Here is a 19,602-nt window from a genome sequence, read left to right as displayed (position 1 = left end):
GGGAGGTACCGCGGCTCGAGGAGGGTACTGCCTTATCTTTTTTTGCACGAGCGTGATTGGGCAAACGCGTACTGACTAGACTACCACGACTCATGGGAAATGTAGTCTATCATACGTCGTTAACTCTTACATGCCGATTCTTCTCATGAAAATGCCTATATCGATGTGAACTGTGTTAGCGTGTTCATATAGAACATATTAATTACCAGCTCGATCATAAACGGGTAAAGTAATATCTTATTAGTTTTAACGCAATCGTGGTAGATTTACAAGACTTCTAATTGCGCTACCGCAATGAGCGTAAAGTTCTGTAATCTTATGCACGCGTCAAACGTAGACTCAGGGATCTCTAATCCACAGTGTTTCCTAAGAGACATCATAGTGCACTATGATGTTTCTTAGGAAACACAGCTGGTAATTAATATGTTCTATATGAACACGCTAACACCGTTCACGACTACATTTCCCATGAGTTGTGGTAGTCTAGTCAGTACGCGTTTGCCCAATCACGCTCGTGCAAAAAACGATAAGGAAGTACCCTCCTCGAGCCGCGGTACCTCCCCAAACAGCCCGGCAGGCTGACAGGAGTACCGACGGAGAGGTAAGGGTGCATTGACGAGAGACCACAATTAACCCAATAGTCATTGCGTGCTGGTTGCATAATAAACGGCGATGTGTCAGAATGAGTAAGCTGTTAACCCTATGGATCGGATATTGATTCCATGTTTGCACAAAGCGCTTGGCCCCACGTTTCCAAAGGGGGAACTCCAACTAGAGTGATATATAGAGTAATTAGTGACCTATGGGCTAAGTTTCATAACTCGAATATTCCAGGTCACAATGAGAGTATTGTAACGAGGTGTCCCCAGCACTTTTAGTGGGATTTTCGCAACAATACACCGGATCACGAATGGATGGGTGTTAAACTCATTGATAGGTATTCCATCTGTACCTAACGTGATAAGTAAACTACAATGAATAAGAGCAAGTTCAGTGAATGAGCAATTCGACATTGAAATAACCTGATAATTCAAAGTCCCTTTGAGCTTGTGTATCGAACAAGCAAGCGTTCTACAGGGAGTGGGTCTGACTTTGTTAGGTGTTCATGCGTTTCATCACAACTTTTTTACATTTTCTGCACTACAGAGCGGTGCTTCAATTTCCTGAGCTGTTTGCCAGGTGAGGCGAGGCATTTTCCCCTTACAAATTAAGGTGAGCCCTTAATTTGTACAATGGTTTGCATATTAAGGTCATTGGACCAAGATATGTTATGAATTCTAATTTAGCAATGTCTATTGATAGCCCTTACTAATGAAGGTGTTATTGCATCTTATATTTTATATTTCCTGTCTATGTGTGGGCATGCTGTCGAATTCACAATCGGACCTTCTGATCCAAAAAGGAGGGAAAGTGGAAGTGAACAGGTGACATTTAGCATTTCTGTTCACATGTCCTTTTGTATTTATTAATTTTTTTCACGTAAGCAGTAGCAATCAAGTTAATGGGTCCTGAGGAAGCGGCAGGTACAAGTTTTGACCTTTAATAGTCCACAGAAACATGTCGACCAGATTACCCAGTCAGAAGTTATTTGTTTGAACCATCTGACTTTTTTGCACTCTATTGTTTTTAGCCTTGGAGGTGCATGACTCCAGAATAAAGTTATATTACTTGCATCATCCAATCTTATTTTTAACACATTCACTTTTTTCACCAATGCACTGCTTTCAGTTACAAGTGAATAACATCTACCAGACATCCATCCTGAACTAATTATCTCCTTTCCATATCTATGGAGATAAACAATTACCTACTGTGAAGTAGACCAAATGATGTACTGGGTGGCACAGAACGAGTAACTGATGGACATTTTTTCACAATGGTTAATTGTCCAATAGTTTGTCTTCTAATTAACATCTGAAGCAGACACATAGCCAGCTTTACACACACATAGCCTTGATTTTGTATGTAGACCCACAGTTATCCTTTCTTGTAGTATCGCCACATGAATCTGCAGCCTGTCCAAATAGGCTAAAACCTGCCGTTGCTTTCTGGGATCTCCAAGGCCCCTGACATTCCATGAAATCACCCTAAGAGTGGTACTATTCTCCTGTGCCATTAGACCAAACACTCGTCGCCTGACCCGGATATGGTAAAGGTTCAAAGTGAAACATCTGCATATATAACGAAACACATCTATTAGAAGAGATCTGCATACGGGTTCCACTGCGACAAACAAACTCCCGTCCCTCTGTCACCCCCTCCCACTGAAGCATCCCAATCATGCCAGTAATAAGTAACCCTCCCCCTCCCTAGAACCCCATATCTTCTCAGGCAGACCAACAGGATCTGCTTCATCCCCTCGCTGTCCTAGAAGGAGACTAATGAGAAGCATCAACAACATAGTAACAATAATGGGGTTCTCCCAACTGGGAAATACGCCTGGGTGGCCCACGATTACCTCTCGTCGGCCCAAGCGCCATGTGTCACACAGCGATACCTCAGGTCCAACTCGAGGGTGACCGGCAATGCATTGTTCTCACTCTTCCTCCTAAGTATCTTCAAGTCGAAGGCCCTTTAGCGTACATGCATAGTGTCTCATCTCATGCGTCCATTATAGCTCAGTGGCACGGCCTTGTCTGTAAAGCATGAGGTGTGTCTCAACAGTGTGGTGTAACCATTTTTTGCAATGCTCACTCCCCATCTGGTGACTGTGATATAGGAGAGTCCCCATTCTCCTGATCAGTTCTGTTTTCTGAGGTGCTACAGGAACTCTTCTGCCTGTTGTGGTTTAGTGAAAAATGTTTGCGACCCTTGATGGGTAACACGGAGGCGGGTGGGATAGAGCAGGTCATAATCTATTTGAGCTTGCCTGAGCTTTTGTTTAACTCCCAGAAGTTTGCGGCGTTCCTCTTGCATGTGCATCGTGAAATCCGGATACATAGTGAAAGGTATGCCATCATAGGTCAATTGTTTTTTCTCCCTGGCAATACACAAGGCAATGTTCCTGTCCCTGTAGTTCAACATACGAGCAATAATAGGTCAAGGGGTACTGCCGGGAGGGAGGGGGGCTTGATCCTAATGAACGATGTGCCCTTTCAGCTACAAATTGAGGTCCGTACCCACCACAGTCTTTGAGAGGTTCTCAATATACTCCTCCATCCTACCCGTGTTTGTGCTCTCCGGTAAGCACATGTATGTTATTCCTCCAACTCCGCACTTCTATGTCCTCATTTTTCACTGAGATTATCTCGAGTAGTTTATCCATTTGCGCCGTCGCTTTTTGCAACTGAGTGGTGGTGTCCTCTACAGCCGAGATGCGCTGCTCCATCTCCTTGATGCGTGTCTCGCGTCCTTCGATTGTCCGTTCAATAGCATCCATCTGCGTAGATACCGTGTCCATCTTATCTGCCGTGGTCACAAAGCCTTGTCTAACTTCAAGGAGAAGCGACTTAAGGTCATCGCTTGGTGCATGCTGATGGTCTTGTTGAGAGGCCTCAGCCCCAACATCCACTTCCGCGTGCTGCTGCCTAGTGGATTTTTTGGCATCAAAAGTTAAGTGCGGCTGGCGGGCATCTGCTCTCCCCATCTCCGCCCTGTCCTCAGCGGTAGCCGCCTGTACAATTTGACCCCTGCTACCACAGGATACTATTTCTCTTGCCAAGGCGTGGGTCGTGACTGCGCAGGTAGTCCGTCAGTATGTCTGCAGGCTGCCAGCAGCGATTCAGTAGTGGGTTTGGCTGTGTCACTGGGCTCCGCCGGGGCCAGAATGGAACGCCTTCTCGTAGAGGTATGGTGCAGGTGCAGTCCCGGCAGGCCTCTACCTAATCCCCCAGCCTATGTATAGCTCCTCCACCGCACCACTCGCCAACCTCAGCCTCAGTGCCACCAGCGACGGGTTTGGCACCTCGCCATCACCGCCGTCGCCGTCCTCAATGCTCGTTGGTGCGGTAGCCCCTCACCTGGTACACGTTTGTAGTCCACAGGCCACGCAGAATGCCTCTGCCGAACAGTTCAGTAGGGTGTGAGCGCCTTGCACCAGAGAGTCAGGGTTAAGCGCAGCCTCCTATCCCACTCTTCGCCCGGACTGTGGGCCTCCCGCTCTCCTCACCGTCACACCATATTCCGATGGCGACAGCTCCGATCACCAGGCCACTCTCGCTGCGCCATACACAAGCGCTGAGCACTCCATCAGTGGTAGCCTTCCCTCTCAGCCGGGAGCGCAGCGACCTAACGTCCGCTATGGCTGTTATATAGCAGCACTCCTGCAGCGCACTCACCTCCTTGGTCTAATCTGTCCACACGTAGGTGCAAGCAATCACCCAGCAATCCCAGGCGACCGGGGAGAGGCCGCGCCCGTCCCCAGATCCCCCTGCAACCCTGTTGGAAAATAGGGAGCGGTATGACCACCACCGCACCTTCACCAGGATCCCAAGTGCAGGCGAGGCCCGTATTTCCAATGTCAGCACCTAAGATGGCCGCATTGCATGTCTGCGGGACGCGCCTCCTTGCAGCTCCTCAAGGATCAATTCACAGTCAGTGAAGCGCAAAGTATGTCACGCTGCCCCGTCACACTCACTGTTCTGCCGCTCCGCAGTGTCTAGCGATCGATGGTCGAGCAGAGGCCGATCGCCCCGCTGGGCCACTCGATGGTCCCCCACTCAGGCCAGGTTGCCTCGTGGGGAACCGGGCTTCCTCGTACTCAGCTGCGCTGCTCAGCAGTTCCGGGGGCAGTAGGGCTGATGCACGGCTCGCACTACTCCTGCTGCTCAGTCGCCTCAAACACCATTGGCATTCTAATCTTCAGCACCGCTGCAGCCCCGTAGTTAGTGAAGTGACACCTTACGTTTTCTGCTCATATTATGGACGATGAGACGGATAAATGTTGGATTTTCATGCCGGTCTGCGGGAGCCTCACTCCATGGCGGCCATTCCGCTTGTGCGCCACCTAGCGCCCCCCATCTTGCAGTCCTTTACCTTATGCTGGTGGTAGAGACAGTAGATACAGTTTTTATGGGGATTCTCAACATGCAGCCTCTTCTTTCTGCGTGTTCCACACAACCTGAAAAGACCTTTCTTTGAAGAATCTGAAATTTTAGAATCAATCTGGAAAATTAAATAAGAAACTCAGCAGAGTTAAGGGAGATTCCTGGTCACACGACGTGCGGTAGAAAATCTGAGGAACCCAGCGTCTCTACAGGGTGCTGTTGCCTGATTGGCTGATACTTAAGTTTGGTTCTTTTTTCCAAAAGAAAATGGATAGGCGATTGCAGTGACTGTTCATTGCATTGTAGCCTATGGTACTAGTATCTACTGCTTTTATAAGTATTTCGTGGGACTCCCACTACGACAATAGGAATGCTTCAAGCATGTGAATCTATGAAAGATCCAATATTGGAGAACAAGTCTTAAACATATATTACTTGTACTTTGTGTATAAGAAAATCCGCTTTCTGAGTTTGCTTTCAGTTTAACTGATGACTTTAAAAAATTCAGAATAAGAGCCGCCAATACATACACACAAACTGCTGGAATTTTTTAACACAAATTTAAAAAGGCTAGTATAGCTCTTCGTCCAGCAGCTTTAAAAAATGTAGTGAACCCATCCCAATCAATAGTGCACATGCACAATGTTTCTTTATCTGTGTTCCTAATACTAAATTACTAGAAACCAAAATCTTAAACACTGATATTGCTTAACTATTTTGATTTTTGTCATGTATTGGCCATTACTGGGGAGGCTAGGTTCTATGATTACCTAGTATCATAATCTTAGGTTTTTTTCTAGATGGATCTTGAGTAAATGTAGAACAGCATGAACTTCTATGGCATCTAATTGTCTTGGTCAGCCAAAACAATAACATCACCATAAGATGTAGAAACTCTCTCCCAATATCAGATGCAGGTTTTCTGGAAATGATCAGGAAGTAAGAAAATTAGATGGTTGTTAACATTCTTCTCTGTTTTAAACCACTCACAACCACGATTTTACCAGTAAAATCATCCTTCTGACCAACTAAAACTCATACCCAACCATTTAAATGCAAAGCTATAACTATATTGACTACTTCGACCATAGTACAAATAACAGGAAAATTACTTAAGCAATTAGAATATTTACTGCAGTCTGCACAAGCTTGAGGTTGTATTTAATATGGTTGTTATAACAGGTGCTTCCTAAAACAAACATGGAATCAGTAAAAATATGGTTAAATGTTAAAGTATCTTCCAAAACAATGAACATTAAATTAAAATACATTGTTTATCCCTTAAAGCTCTTTTGTAGAACCAGATATCATCTAGTTTAAAATACAAGCAAAAGTGGATTCTGGTGAAGGCCCTTAGCTGAGAGCAGCAGGGGCGTATCTATGATGTTGGGGACAAGGCTGGCAAATTGATAGCTTGGTTGGATAGGAAAGATAGGGCGAGTCGTGTGGTGCCGGAGATTGAGATGGAGGATGGGTCCCTGATTACCAACCCACAGGGGATAGTGGCGTGTTTTGCCGATCATTTTCACACTGTGTACTCCTCTGTGTCTGGTAGACCGGAGGAGGACTCTCGCTTATTACTTCGAGATATAGCCCTTCCGAGTCTTTCTGAGAAGGATAGGGATCTCATCGATTCGACGATCACGGCGCATGAAGTAGCGTTAGCTATGCGTTCTTTACGTTCGGGTAAGGCGATGGGCCCCAATGGTCTACCAATAGAGCTATACAGCTTCGGCCCGACAGGATTGCCTCGTATTTAAGGGATATGTTCATGGAGTCCCGAGATAGTGGTTTTCTCCCCCGAGATCAGCGTTTGGCTACCATAGTTGTGATACATAAGGAAGGGAAACCAAGGAATGAAAATGAAATGTGCCTCGTACCAGCCGATTTCATTGTTAAACGCCGAGCCTAAAATTCTTGCTAAGTTGTTAGCTAATAGATTGATCACGGTCATCAGTGATCTAGTTTATCCTGATCAATCCGGTTTTATTCCGCACAGGAATACAGCATTGAATCTTCGGCGTCTGCATGGTGTTATCGTTAGGGCGGCGACGCTGCGTGAGCCGGCCATTTTGGCGTCCTTGGATGCCACAATGGCGTTTGATACTGTGGAATGGCCGTATTTGTGGGCGGTGTTAGCTAAATTTGGTTTCAGCTCGGAGTTTATTAGCTGGGTGCGGCTTCTTTACGCGGACCCACTCGCTCAGGTAGTGGTAAACGGTCGTGCTTCAGCATCATTTTGTCTTGGGCGGGGTACCCGTCAGGGTTGTCCGCTGTCTCCCCTTTTGTTTGCATTGGCACTTGAGCCCCTCGCTGCGTGGATCCGCTGGGAGCCCTCTATGAGGGGTATTTACTGGTCCCCCGGAATACGAAGATCGCATCTCCCTATATGCGGATGACATTCTGCTGCATCTGACTTCTCCCAGGAAGTCCCTGATAGTATTATGTGACGTTTTGACTTCCTTTGGTAAAAATTCTGGCCTGATTATTAACTGGGCGAAATCCTATCTTTACGTTCTCAGCAGTGACGCTCCGTTTTGCCGCGCGACTGTCCCATCCAGATTGTGCAACAGGGGTTCAAATATCTTGGTATTTATGTTTCAATGGACCCCTTGGTCCGGTATGAGAAAAATCTCCTTCCTCCTTTGGCGCGGTTGAAACGGGATGTAGCGAGTTGGCGGAAGCTTCCGCTTTCGTTACTTGGGCGAGCGGCCCTTTTTAAGATGATGTCTCTTCCTCGTTTTTTGTATGCCCTGCAGAATACACTCGACTTGGTTCCTGCCAGCTACTTTCGAATAGCTGAGGGCCTACAGAGGAAATTGTTGTGGGATGGTAGGCCCCGATTTGCGCTCGCCAAATTGACACTCCCCTGGTACGACGGGGGTATCGCTCTTCCCGACATTAACGGTACTATTCGGCGTCGCAGCTGGGGGCCATCAACCACGGTATGTACTGCCCCGGGTTAAACCCCGGTTTTACTATGGACAGGTGGCTGCTCCCTGGAGGCAATTACTACAGGGCGTTATATTCCAAATCGGTAGTGAGGTCTCTGACAGGGCCGACGCGGACAGCAGGATGCCAGGATGCCACCAGTGCGTTAGGGTGGAACGATCGTTTGACCTTGGCGACCCCGCTTTTTGGATCTGATAGGCTTGGTAAATCGTGGAACACGAAGGGGTTTGACAAGTGGGACCTTATCGGTATTTCCAGGGTGGGTGACCTCTGGGTTAAGGGGCGAGTGAAGTCATTTGCGGTCCTGCAGACCGAGTTTGAGTTGGGAGGAACAGAGTACTTCCGTTATGCTCAGATTAGTCATGCGCTGAATTCAGTCTTCCCGGAGGGGGAGGAGGTACCGGAGTCTGCCCCGCTAGAAGACCGTGTTTTGGATGGATATATACCGGATAGTACAATCTCCCTAGTGTATAAAAAACTGATTAACCATAGGGCAGACCTTCTGTTGCAATTGCGAAATCAGTGGACCCGTGATGGCCTCGAGCTTGATGATGAGGACTGGCAGTCTGCGATCTTCTCCCCAAAGGAGGTCGCGATTCCGGCTCGACTCAGATTGGTTCAACTTAAAATAATACATAGGGTGTATGTCACGGGTCCCTGTTTGGTTCAAATGGGTTTCTCTGAGGAGGGTCTGTGTCAACAGGGCTGTGGTCAGCTGGCCACGTTTCTGCACATCATCTGGGAATGTAGGGAGGTTACCGATTATTGTAGTAGGATCCACAAGGTGCTTCAGGAGGTTACGGGTGTGGCACTTTTACCAGAAGCTAGGCGTTGCCTGTTGAATATCTGGGAACCCACCGATCATAATGTAGCCCAGACTCAATGGGTGACCTTGGGGGCCATGATTGCTAAACGGAACATTGCACAGTTGTGGGGATCCCAGCGGCCTCCTACTATTGAGGGTTGGATGGACGACATGGATTGGTGTATGTTCAGGGAAAAAACTGTTTATTTGGCTCGGGGTCGTCCCCGAAAATGGCATAAAATCTGGAGCCCCTGCAACCGATATAGAGGAGACATATGTGTTTCACCTGAGACAGTTGTACTTGATCTCCCGCTTTCCCCCTAACCCCAACTTAATATTGTCTTTGATGCTTCCCTTTCTTCCTTCCTCCCCCCTTCCCCCATCCATACATTCTTCCTATTGTTGATTATTGTTATGATGGTCCGCCCTTTGTACAGTCTAACTGCTTTATGTAACTTATTGATACCTTGCTGTTTTTATTTCAATAAAAAGAAATATTTTAAAAAAAAGTGGATTCTGAAACTTGAGAATTTTATTTGAATACCAGGTAAACAGGGCCATTTTGGTTAATGGCTGCGAACCATTCTTAAACCATACGCCTCAGAGTTTACATCACACTTTGTGTGAATGGTTTTATTAGAAATACAGGAAAACAATATTGAAAGCAAAGTATGTAGTGGATCTAGTTTACACTGCTACGGATATTATAAATTGAATATACAACTTCAATACTATTAATCTGGGATTTAGATTTTATATGTCATTTTTAAAGGTTCTTGTAAATATATGTTTCTGAACTACGACATTGCTTTGTGGAACTATTATTATATTATATTATATGATAAAAACCCATGGGGGTCTAGTGGGTTTTCTGCTTCCCCTGAGGGTCAGACCCTCCATTCACCACTTATGGAGGGGAAAAAGGCAAATGGGTACCAACTCAAGAGGGGGTGCAAGCTCATGCCAGAGTTGGGCGCTCCCAGCCTAAACAAAAACAGCAAACAAGAAAACCCTGGTGTCTTTGCTGGCATAGACTTGGGCATCCACAACACTAACAGAGGCCCTGAAATCCCTACCCCAGCAATCGATATGGCGGAACCTCTGCCTCCCCCACCACTGAATGTAGTAGTAAACACCCTGGAAAGTGAAGGCGAGGCGCAAGTCTTAATTTCCACTGGAAACACACATAACTCAGCAGGGGGAGAGGAAGAAGAAGGAGATAGCAATAAGAGGTCCACTAATACTGAGTCCGCATTGGAAGCTCTGGTAGCCTCAATAGCTTCAATGAGAGAAGAGATTCGAAATGACTTCTTGATCTCTAAGGCAAATCAAAATCATATCCGGTCGTCCTGTGAAGTCTTGGAGAGGAGGTGGATGGGCTGGGGGAAAGAACAGAAGTATTGGAGAGTTCGGTCGGAGTGATGAAAGCCAATCTGGAGGCAGCCGAGTCAAAAATTCAAAGTTTACGGAGGGAAGGGGATGCTATGAAAGAAAGAGTGGAATCTTTAGAGAACTATTCACGTCGAAACAACCTGCGTCTCCTGAAGATACCGGAGGGAAAGGAAGGCGGAGACCTAAAGACCTATACAATAAAATTACTGAAGGAATCTCTAAACCTCGAGGAGTCAGCAGAGGAGAACGATAAAGACATACAGAGAATTCATCGTGATCCCTTCCGAATAAACCCCGGTAGAATCAAACCTAGGAAAATCTTGATAAACTTCCTGACGTATGCCTTGAAAGAAAAAATCCTTAATCTTGCCCTCAAATTAAAATCTACAAAAGGTCCTGATTTCCCTTTAGAAATTCGTTCTGATCTCTCCAAAACCACGCTGGATAGGCAGTGGGAACTGGGCCAGAGGATGGACAAATTTAGAGCGGCTGGTGCAACAGTTCAGTTGAGGCTCCCTGCATTCCTGCGCATTATGTACAATAATAAAATGCATAACGTCAGATCACCTTTCAAAGCTGATGAACTTCTGGAATCCATCTGTAATCACTCCCAGGGAAAACTCTAACTGATTAGATCTATTAAGCTCTTGTTCCTCTACCATACCGCTCTTGTTCTTATACCCCCCGCTGATTTTTACTGATTGATACATATTGAGAACTGAGTCCAAGAAATCATATTTTCCTGTAACATTCTACGCAATGCCTCATATTCTACCTCTGGCTCAGGGACTTATAGCTAGTTTCTAGCATGTTAGGTACGGTAAGTCAGAAGTCGATTTTGAGCTAGCTCAAAGACTATAAGAAGATACAAAGTTTTTAAAAAGGGGGGGAGTCACAAGGATCAATAAGATTTATAGAGAAAAAAAAGGTGAAATGGTATAATGAAAGGGGATGAAAAAAAAAAAGGGGGGCCAGGGGGTGAAGAAATGTAAAGCTTCTGCACAGGTCTATGTTTTCAGTTGAGGCAAGGGGAGCACTTTGTGGTGTGGGTGGAGAAGGCGTTGTAAGACGCGAATCCGGCCCTACATCTGGTCGGAGTAAGTATGGGAGGGTTCTCCAAGGCCTTTTAATACAAGTTCTTTCATCAAACAGACCAAATCGCCATTATTGGGATAACAACACAATAGTGAGAGGCAGGGAAGTGCAAACAAGGGTGGATGCTGGAAGATGACCTCTGTTCAGTTCCTATCTTGGAATGTCAATGGTCTGCGCATGCGAGGGAGAAGAGAACGTATTTTACAATACTTACGAGACTCTCCAGCGCAGATCATTGTCATCCAAGAATCACATCTTTTAAAAAGTGAGGCCAACATAATACTAAAAAAGCAGAGATGGATAGATAAATGTATCAGTACTGACCACAACGCCAACATAAGAGGAATTCTCCCAATTTGCAAAAAATCAGCAAAGGTTCAGATTCTTCATTATAATGAAGATCAAAGTGGGAGATGGCTTTTAGTCAAGATGTCTATCAACGGTTGGGCGTGTAACCTAGTTGGATATTATGGTCCCAACATAGACGACTCGTCTTTTTTAGAAACAATCAGGAACCACTTAACGACCTCTTCGGATCCTTTAATATGGACAGGGGACTTTAATGTAATACTAAATCAAAAAAAAAAAAATCCACCCATCACAGCGGATATAGAGGCCATGCTCCTTCTAAATCTAGACAGTCCCTTAAGGGGATAATGGAACGAATAGGCCTGGCAGATTTATGGAGAGAAAAAGCGGGCAATAAACAAGGGATATCCTATAGAAACTTAAAATACAAACACACCTCAAGAATTGATTTTGCTTTATTTAGTTATTGCCTCCAAAACTCTATAACTAGTATTAGTTATATCCCCTCTCATCTATCGGATCATTCGGCTCTCTTATTTATTCTAAAACTTCCAGCCCAAATCAAACATCCTTCTTGGTCATTTGACCGCACCATTTTATTAGATCTAGAGGAAGTGTCATATTTGAAGAACGAAACAAGTATGTTTTTGGATATAAATCTGTGCTCAGCTTCCCTTGGTACGGTCTGGGAGGCTTTAAAAGCATACTTGAGAGGTTGTATAACAAATAGATCCTCCCACCTGGGTAAAATCTACAGATTGAAAATCAAAAACCTTGAACAAGAACTAGGAAAGATTGAGCAGAGGCTTGGAGCCTCAATTGGTTCACCTCAAGACCAAAAGATTATGTCTGACCTGAAAAATCAACTAGAAAATATTTTACAAGAGAGAGTAACGAAGAGATGGGAGGCGAACAAAATTTCTAATTTTGAGTTTGGAGAAGCAGCGGGCAAGATTTTGGCCTGGAGGGTTAAGGTTGATCAAGCCAAAAACTATATATGAGAAATCAATGTTGAGGGAGAAAGCGGGGCTAGGACATCTAATCAATCAATCAGTATAGCCTTTAGGGAATTCTTCGAGGAGATATATAGGGAAGATATCCTCGACGACCAACATACAAGAGACCTATGGCTAAATCAGATATCTCTACCGTCCCTTTCATCCGCACAGCGTGAAGGGATTGAGATGGATATTTCCGAGGCAGAAGTGAGGAAGGTCATTAGGTCACTAAAGCATGGTAAGGCTGCTGGTCCTGATGGGCTTCCAGGTGAATTATATCGCACCTTGATAGATGTAATTGTTCCAACTTTAACGGCCCTCTTCAATGGTATCTTGAGGGGGGGACATGACCCCCCCTCGATCTTGGAGTGAGGCCACTATAGTACTGATCCCCAAACCAGGCAAAGACCCAACTTTATGTGGGTCATATCGCCCAATATCACTACTGAACAGCGATTACAAGATTTTTGCGTCCTTTATATCATCTAGATTGGGTTCAGTAGTGGGGGAAATTATACATCAGGACCAGAAGGGATTTATTAAAGGTCGCCAGTTATCCGATCTAACGTATGATCTTGAGGGGGCAATAGATATCGCCTCATCTTTTTCCATTCCGTTGGCAACACTCACCTTAGATGCGGCCAAAGCCTTTGACAGGGTTAATTGGCCCTATCTTAGTGATGTCTTGAAGAAGTTCAACTTCGGTGAGAAGTTTTGCCGCACTGTAGCACTTAGGTATAATTCACCATCTGCACGGCTCTTAATAAATGGTACACTGTCTGACTCATTTAAAATCACGAGAGGCACTAGACAAGGCTGCCCGCTTTCCCCCCTCCTTTTTAATTTGTATATTGAACCGTTTGCAGAAGTTCTAAGAGGGGATGTACTTATTCCATCTTTCAGATTTGGGGAGTGGGAAAGGCGGGTAGCTCTCTATGCAGACGACATCTTGATTTTTACCTCAGATCCGGAGACTACACTCCCAGAGGTAATTAAGAGAGCCGAAGAGTTTGGTCGCATCTCGGGATATGAGATCAACCCAAGTAAAACCGACATCATGGCATGGAATATCCCCGATTTACAGCTGGATGTAACCAACTCAATGCAATACTTGGGTATCCGAGTAGTACAAGATGCCGGTAAAATCGCCCAAGTTAACCTTGAGAGAGTGTTCAACGAGAATAGGAAACTGTTAAAATCTTGGTCCAATCTTCCACTGACTATCCTCGGCAGAATAAGTCTGATAAAGATGTCTATCCTCCCCAAATTTACTTTTATTTTTAATACCATCCCTCTCGCAATCGACAATGCAATCTTGGAGAAGTGTCAGAGAGTTTAATTCCTTTGTCTGGAACTATAAATCGGCGAGAGTGGCATGGAAGAAATTGAGGAGGAGGAGGGAAAAGGGGGGACTGTCTTTGCCTGACTTGCAGTATTATGCCTGGGCCTTTCAGCTGTCCCACTCCAGAATGCTTTTAAAAGTTCCATCTAACACATCTATTGGTGTCATGTTCAAAGCCATGTTGACTGGTGCTGCTATACCAACAAATGGTTTCATGTTTAAATACGGGGATCAGAAGTACTTTAAAAAAGTGAAGTTAAAAACTCTTATGTCCCAGGCGAAGGCCTGGTCACAAATAAGGAAAAAACTAGGTCTGCCATATTTTTCAAATTTTGCACCCATTTGGGAATCTCCCGGGTTACCGCTTTGTCTGAAAGATAGGCTGCCAATCCCGATGAGAGATGGAGGTTTATTAACATGGGGGGATTTGCTGGTAGGCGAATCACTGAGGTCCTGGGAGGAGTTACGGGAACAACTGGGCTCAGAGTTTTCAAGGTACAAGTTTATACAACTGGACAGTTGGGTCAAAGCACTGGCTAGGTCAGGGGTAACACTTGGGAAGAGCAGTATCATAGAAGAAATGCTGGTAGAACGACCAGGAGGGGGTAAAGAAGTTTCGCAGTGGTACTGGAATCTGCTAGAAGACATCGATGGAGAATTTATCCTCCCGGAACAACTATGGGGAACAGAACTTGGGGTCCAAAGCATCGAAATCTGGCAGAAATCCTGCACCCTGTTATATAAGTGTGTTAAACCTGCATGGCTTAGGCGTAACCATTTCTTTACGATACACCGAGCTTATTTTACCCCTTTAAAACTGTCTAAATTCATCCCAGGGAAGAAATGCAATAAATGTAATTATATTACGGCTTCGGATATCCATATGTTTAAAGAATGTCCTAGTATATTACAGTTCTGGAATGAAGTGAAAGTGACTTTGGACTCCATTCTTAATATCTCGGTTTCCATCACACTACCCCTGATTATATTCGGATGGGATAACAGTATAAAGGGTCATGCAAGGACATTCCTGTTCTACGCAATATTACTTGCAAGAAGAGAGATATGTAAGGTTTGGATAGAAAACTCGGCACCAACACATGCAAATTGGTTGTCGGCCCTGTATGAAACATCTAAAACAGACATGCTGAGATCAGCGGGCGCACGTAACCTGGCTTTCTGGAACTTTTTGGCTCAGTGGAGACAGTAACAGGGGTTTCAGACCCCCCCTCCCCCCGGTCCAATGATTATGCCATAATACTCCAAGAACTAGGCCCCTCCTCTCTGTTCTATGGCTGGTTCAGCAGGTTTCAATACCAAGTTTGGAGTCATCCCCTTTTTCCTCTTCGGGTCATCTCCTGCCGATTCCCACTAATTGCGTTTTCTGGTGCAGCGTTAACTTTGCACTTTGATTCGATACGCGCATGGCAGTTGGAGGCTAATTAAGAGGAGGGCTAGGCAAATGAGGATTTAAAAAAAAGAAAAAAAAAGAAAAAAAAGAAAACCCTGGTGTCTTGTGGGCTTTCTGCTCCCCCCGAGGTGTGGGGGGTAGATTAGGGATGAACACCTCTCTCCACCCTCTGATGGAGGGGGAAGAAAGGAAAGACTAATGGGACCCAGGTGGGAGCACAAGTCCTTACCAGGGGAGGGGGTGCCCCAATCGATATCCCTGGTGTCTAGTTGGTGGATCCTAGCTTGGGAATCACCCTCCTTAGGGGACCCCCAAACACGGATCTGCTAGACAGGGATATCATTAGAAAGGCGATATTCTCCCCTCTCTAACAGTACCTCCCCGATTCAAATTGGGGCATGGAGGGCCGAGATATGACCTTGAGCACTGAATCAGTGAAAGCCAATCAGCTCATTTAACTTTCACTTTGAGCGGAAATGACATCAGTGTGCTATAGGATAGAATAGAATAGAAGGGGTTTTTATATAGCGCATGGCTACCCGGAAGCATCCCAGCGCTGTATGAAACACTAGAGTAGGAACTGCCTTCTAAGGAAAGAGCCAGGTTTTGAGTTGTTTACGAAAAGCTAGATAGTTGGGTGGTTTCCGCCGCTGCAAAGGAAGGCTGTTCCACAGCTTGGAGGCATTATAGGAGAAACGGTGGCCTCCACTTCTGGTCTTCCTTATCCTTGCTACCACTGCGAGGTGCATTTAATCCGAGTGGAGGCTTCTAGAGGCCTTGTAAGGGCGGATCAAGGATTTGCTAATAGGAGGCCCATTGCCCCCTAGGGACTTATGGACGACGCACAGGGCCTTGAAGTGGATTCTGTCGTGCACCGGTAACCAATGGAGCATGCATAGTGCCGGTTTTGCAGAGCTTCGTTTCTGGGTTCCCATAAGCAGTCTTGCAGCAGAGTTCTGCACAGTCTGCAGTTTTGAGATTACATAAAAGGGAGCGCTCAGGTAAAGGGCACTGCTATAGTCTATCCTTGATAGGATAAGTGCTTGTACCAAAGTTTTTTTAGCTTGTTCTGGTAGTAGTGCAGAACTTTGCGAATCATTCTTAGTAAGGCAAAACAGAGTGCAGTAGTTTTTCTGGCTTGGACTTTGAAGGAGAGATCTTGGCCCATCAAACCCCCCAGACTTTTTATTTCTGTTTTCGGTGTGGGTGCTGGGCCCATACAGGCTGGCCACATGGTGTTGTCTTTAAAAGTAAGCTGGTTACCAAGTAACATAAGTTCCGTCTTGTCGCTGTTGAATTTTAATTGGGAAAGACTCATCCAATTAGTGACTTCCTCCAGGCAGTGGTGGAGATTCGGGGGTGAATGGTTGTTCAGGGTCAGAGCTACCACTAACTGGGTGTCAACGGCATAAGAAACTATATGTATCCTAAAGGGGGCTACAGTCTCCGCCAGTGGGTGCATATAAACGTTGAAAAGGGTAGGGCTCAAAGATGAGCCCTGTGGGACTCCACATTTGAGGGGAACTGATTTGGACAGAGCGTCAGCTGGGAAACACATGCTATGTGCACTGATCTTCATTTCAACAACAACAAAAATCTTAAAAGGAAACTCTGTGGAACAAGTACCACAGGGTCTTTTTTGGCCATCCTCAGCGTCAGCCAAAGGCCCATGACCAACGCCATGACTTAAAAATGTAAAGGCACTCAATGACATACAAATATGAAAATCAAAAGTACTCAATATGGATTCTGAAATATAAAATTGAAAAAATGTATGCAATATAGGTAAGGTCATAGGCACAACACCCTACAAGGTAAGGGTATTATTACTTTTTTTAGAATTTAAGCAAAGCTGCAAAATAAGTGTAGTGTTTACTAATCTACAGAATTTCTAAAAAGAAATATAATAAATCTTTTTTTTAAAAGAGAGCTGTAATGGTCAACTGCAATTGCAAAATAGCAGTTTTATGATATTAATAATCGGAAAGAAAATATTATTTCAATGTCAATCTAGTCGTGCACAGTAAGTACCTTCACTGAAGTCAAATGTACAATATTGGAACTTGTATGAGGAGATCCCACAGCATTTCTTCTACAAACAAAATATAGTCCATAGACTGTACGGGAGATCAAAGCTTCAATTATCTAACTATAAGCTCAACCATCATAATTTAAACAGGTAACAATTTTTCCAAATTTTTCTTTCTCCATTAATGAATTATAAAAACTACAAATAACAACACTTCAGCATCAAGGCTTACCTGTACTGCAAGCAAGAAAATAATGCTGACACCACTATGTGAGAGAGGAAGAACATGGAGGACTGTTCCTTTAAGGGTCCAGCAAGTTCCATCTCCCAGCATGGTTTGTATGCCTCACAGGCTCAGTTCTTTTTAAAGGAGATAAGCAGAGTTTCCAATTAACTGAATCTTCATTTGCCATTGAAAACTGACAGACCGGAAAGGAGAGAAGCCTGTGCATGACTTCAGTGAAGATTGAAAGGAGGAGAAAGACCACAAGTAAGGAACATTTCCTTCTGCATCATAATTTCTTCACTGACAGTCCTCAACATAGGACAGACTATCGAGCTTACACAGAAAAACTTGTGGCTGTCAATAATCAACAGCTAAAACGCAACTTAGAAAAGTGCACTGGCAAATAGAAACTTATCTGAAAAGATTATTCAGAGCAGGTTAGCAATATACTGTCAGCTCTAGAATCCTCATTTAATAGTAACAGGCATATAGTAATGCCTGGTAAATATGTGGACAGTCTTCCATGTGACTGCTGTATATATATCTACCACAGGGGCCTTTTTTAATTAAGCAACAGTAGACACTTTTCCTGCTGTTTATTGACCACTCAGTCTGCCAAGAAGAGGTTTGTTGGCTAGTTGATAACATAAGGCAACATACAAGACTAGTTCAAGTTCAAAGGCTTTATTTCGATATGTCATATCATAAAAGCATCACATTGATATGAAAACATTTACACAGGAACAAGTTTTGGTAAACCATTAGTTCCAAACATTTTAAAAATTGTTAAATTTAAAAAAAAAAAGAATAAAAACAAGATTAAAAATTTGGGAATTAAAAGTTGAGCATTCATTTAAAAACAGATTAAACATTTCATGCTAGCCTTTTAGCTCTGATGGACCATGTCCACAATAAAAATTTAGAAAAACCACAGACATACAATGGCCGAGTGTCCGATGTTAAGATACGGAGTGCCTCACTCGAATGCCTAGTGCCCATAGCCCAACATATAGGTTTAAGCCACGTTTGCCTTGGGCATGCATAGGCCGGACAAACAAAAAGGATGTGTGATACAGTCTCTATGCTAGTATGACAGAAGGGGCAAAAAGGAATTGTTTGTGACGGGGGTTTCCAGTGAGCAGTTAAGGCGCGCACTGGAAGAGCCCCTACCCTAAACCTAAAGTGTAGAGCCTTATCATAAGGTTTCCCTACAATATCTAGGTAAAGTTCCCGGGATGGTACATCCTTATGTCTTAGGAACTCTTCCGTTAGCCTGCCGAGGGTTGGGTCAGTGCTAATTCTAGTGATGGCCCATTTCCAATAAAGGGTCTTTATAGTCGCTTTCGGAGGAGAGGACCGGCTATCCCAAGCCTCGCTGAGACCTAGCTTACCAAGAAGAAGTTTAACATCTTTAAGCCATTTTATTTTTTGCCATCCCACCATTGACATTACTTCCGCTAGCCCCTTCGCGTACTTAGCAAGTTCTGGGACTCGCCACAGCCTGGCCCATAGGAGCAGCGGCCGGAGTTTTGCCAGATCATTGATGGGTTGGCAACCTAGGTCAAACAACAGAGGTAGCATTGGGGTACTCTGCGGGAGTGACATAATGCCCCTTAAGAACTTATTTTCAGACCTTGTCAATAAATCTATGATAGAATTGCCCTAAAGCTCTGCACCGTACAGGGCAGAACTAACACCCTTTGCCTTGTAAATGTCGATAACAGGGGCGATAGGTCTAGTCATAGAAGATCGCTGCTCTTTAAAGAGTGCCCCCGTAACCCTCTTGTGATTTAGCAACATTTTACAAAGATGTGGGGTCCACTGCATGGTATGCGAAATGCGGATACCTAGATAATCAAATACAGTGACCCTCTCCAGGGATACATGGTTTAGTACGGGGGGTCGGCCAAGTTTTTTCGGGGGATTTAGCACCAAGTACTTGGTCTTGTCTGTGTTCAGTACTAGGCCACGTTGGATACAAAAGGCCTGGCAATTGTCTAGGAGGCCTTGAAGGCCCACCGGGGTCTTAGATATTAGGAGCGTATCATCGGCGAATAA

The 19,602-nt window shown here is 44.7% G+C and overlaps 1 protein-coding gene across 5 annotated transcripts in view; it reads right to left on the bottom strand.

Moving 5' to 3' along the window:
• Positions 1-19,602, bottom strand: part of C6H8orf74 (chromosome 6 C8orf74 homolog) — a 2,015,860-nt gene that overhangs the window by 64,131 nt on the left and 1,932,127 nt on the right. The gene's annotated exons all lie outside the window — the stretch shown is intronic.

The sequence above is a fragment of the Lissotriton helveticus genome, chromosome 6, assembly GCF_964261635.1.
Source record: "Lissotriton helveticus chromosome 6, aLisHel1.1, whole genome shotgun sequence".
In the NCBI taxonomy this organism is placed as follows: Eukaryota; Metazoa; Chordata; class Amphibia; order Caudata; family Salamandridae; genus Lissotriton; species Lissotriton helveticus.
This window is presented reverse-complemented; position numbering and strand designations above follow the sequence as displayed.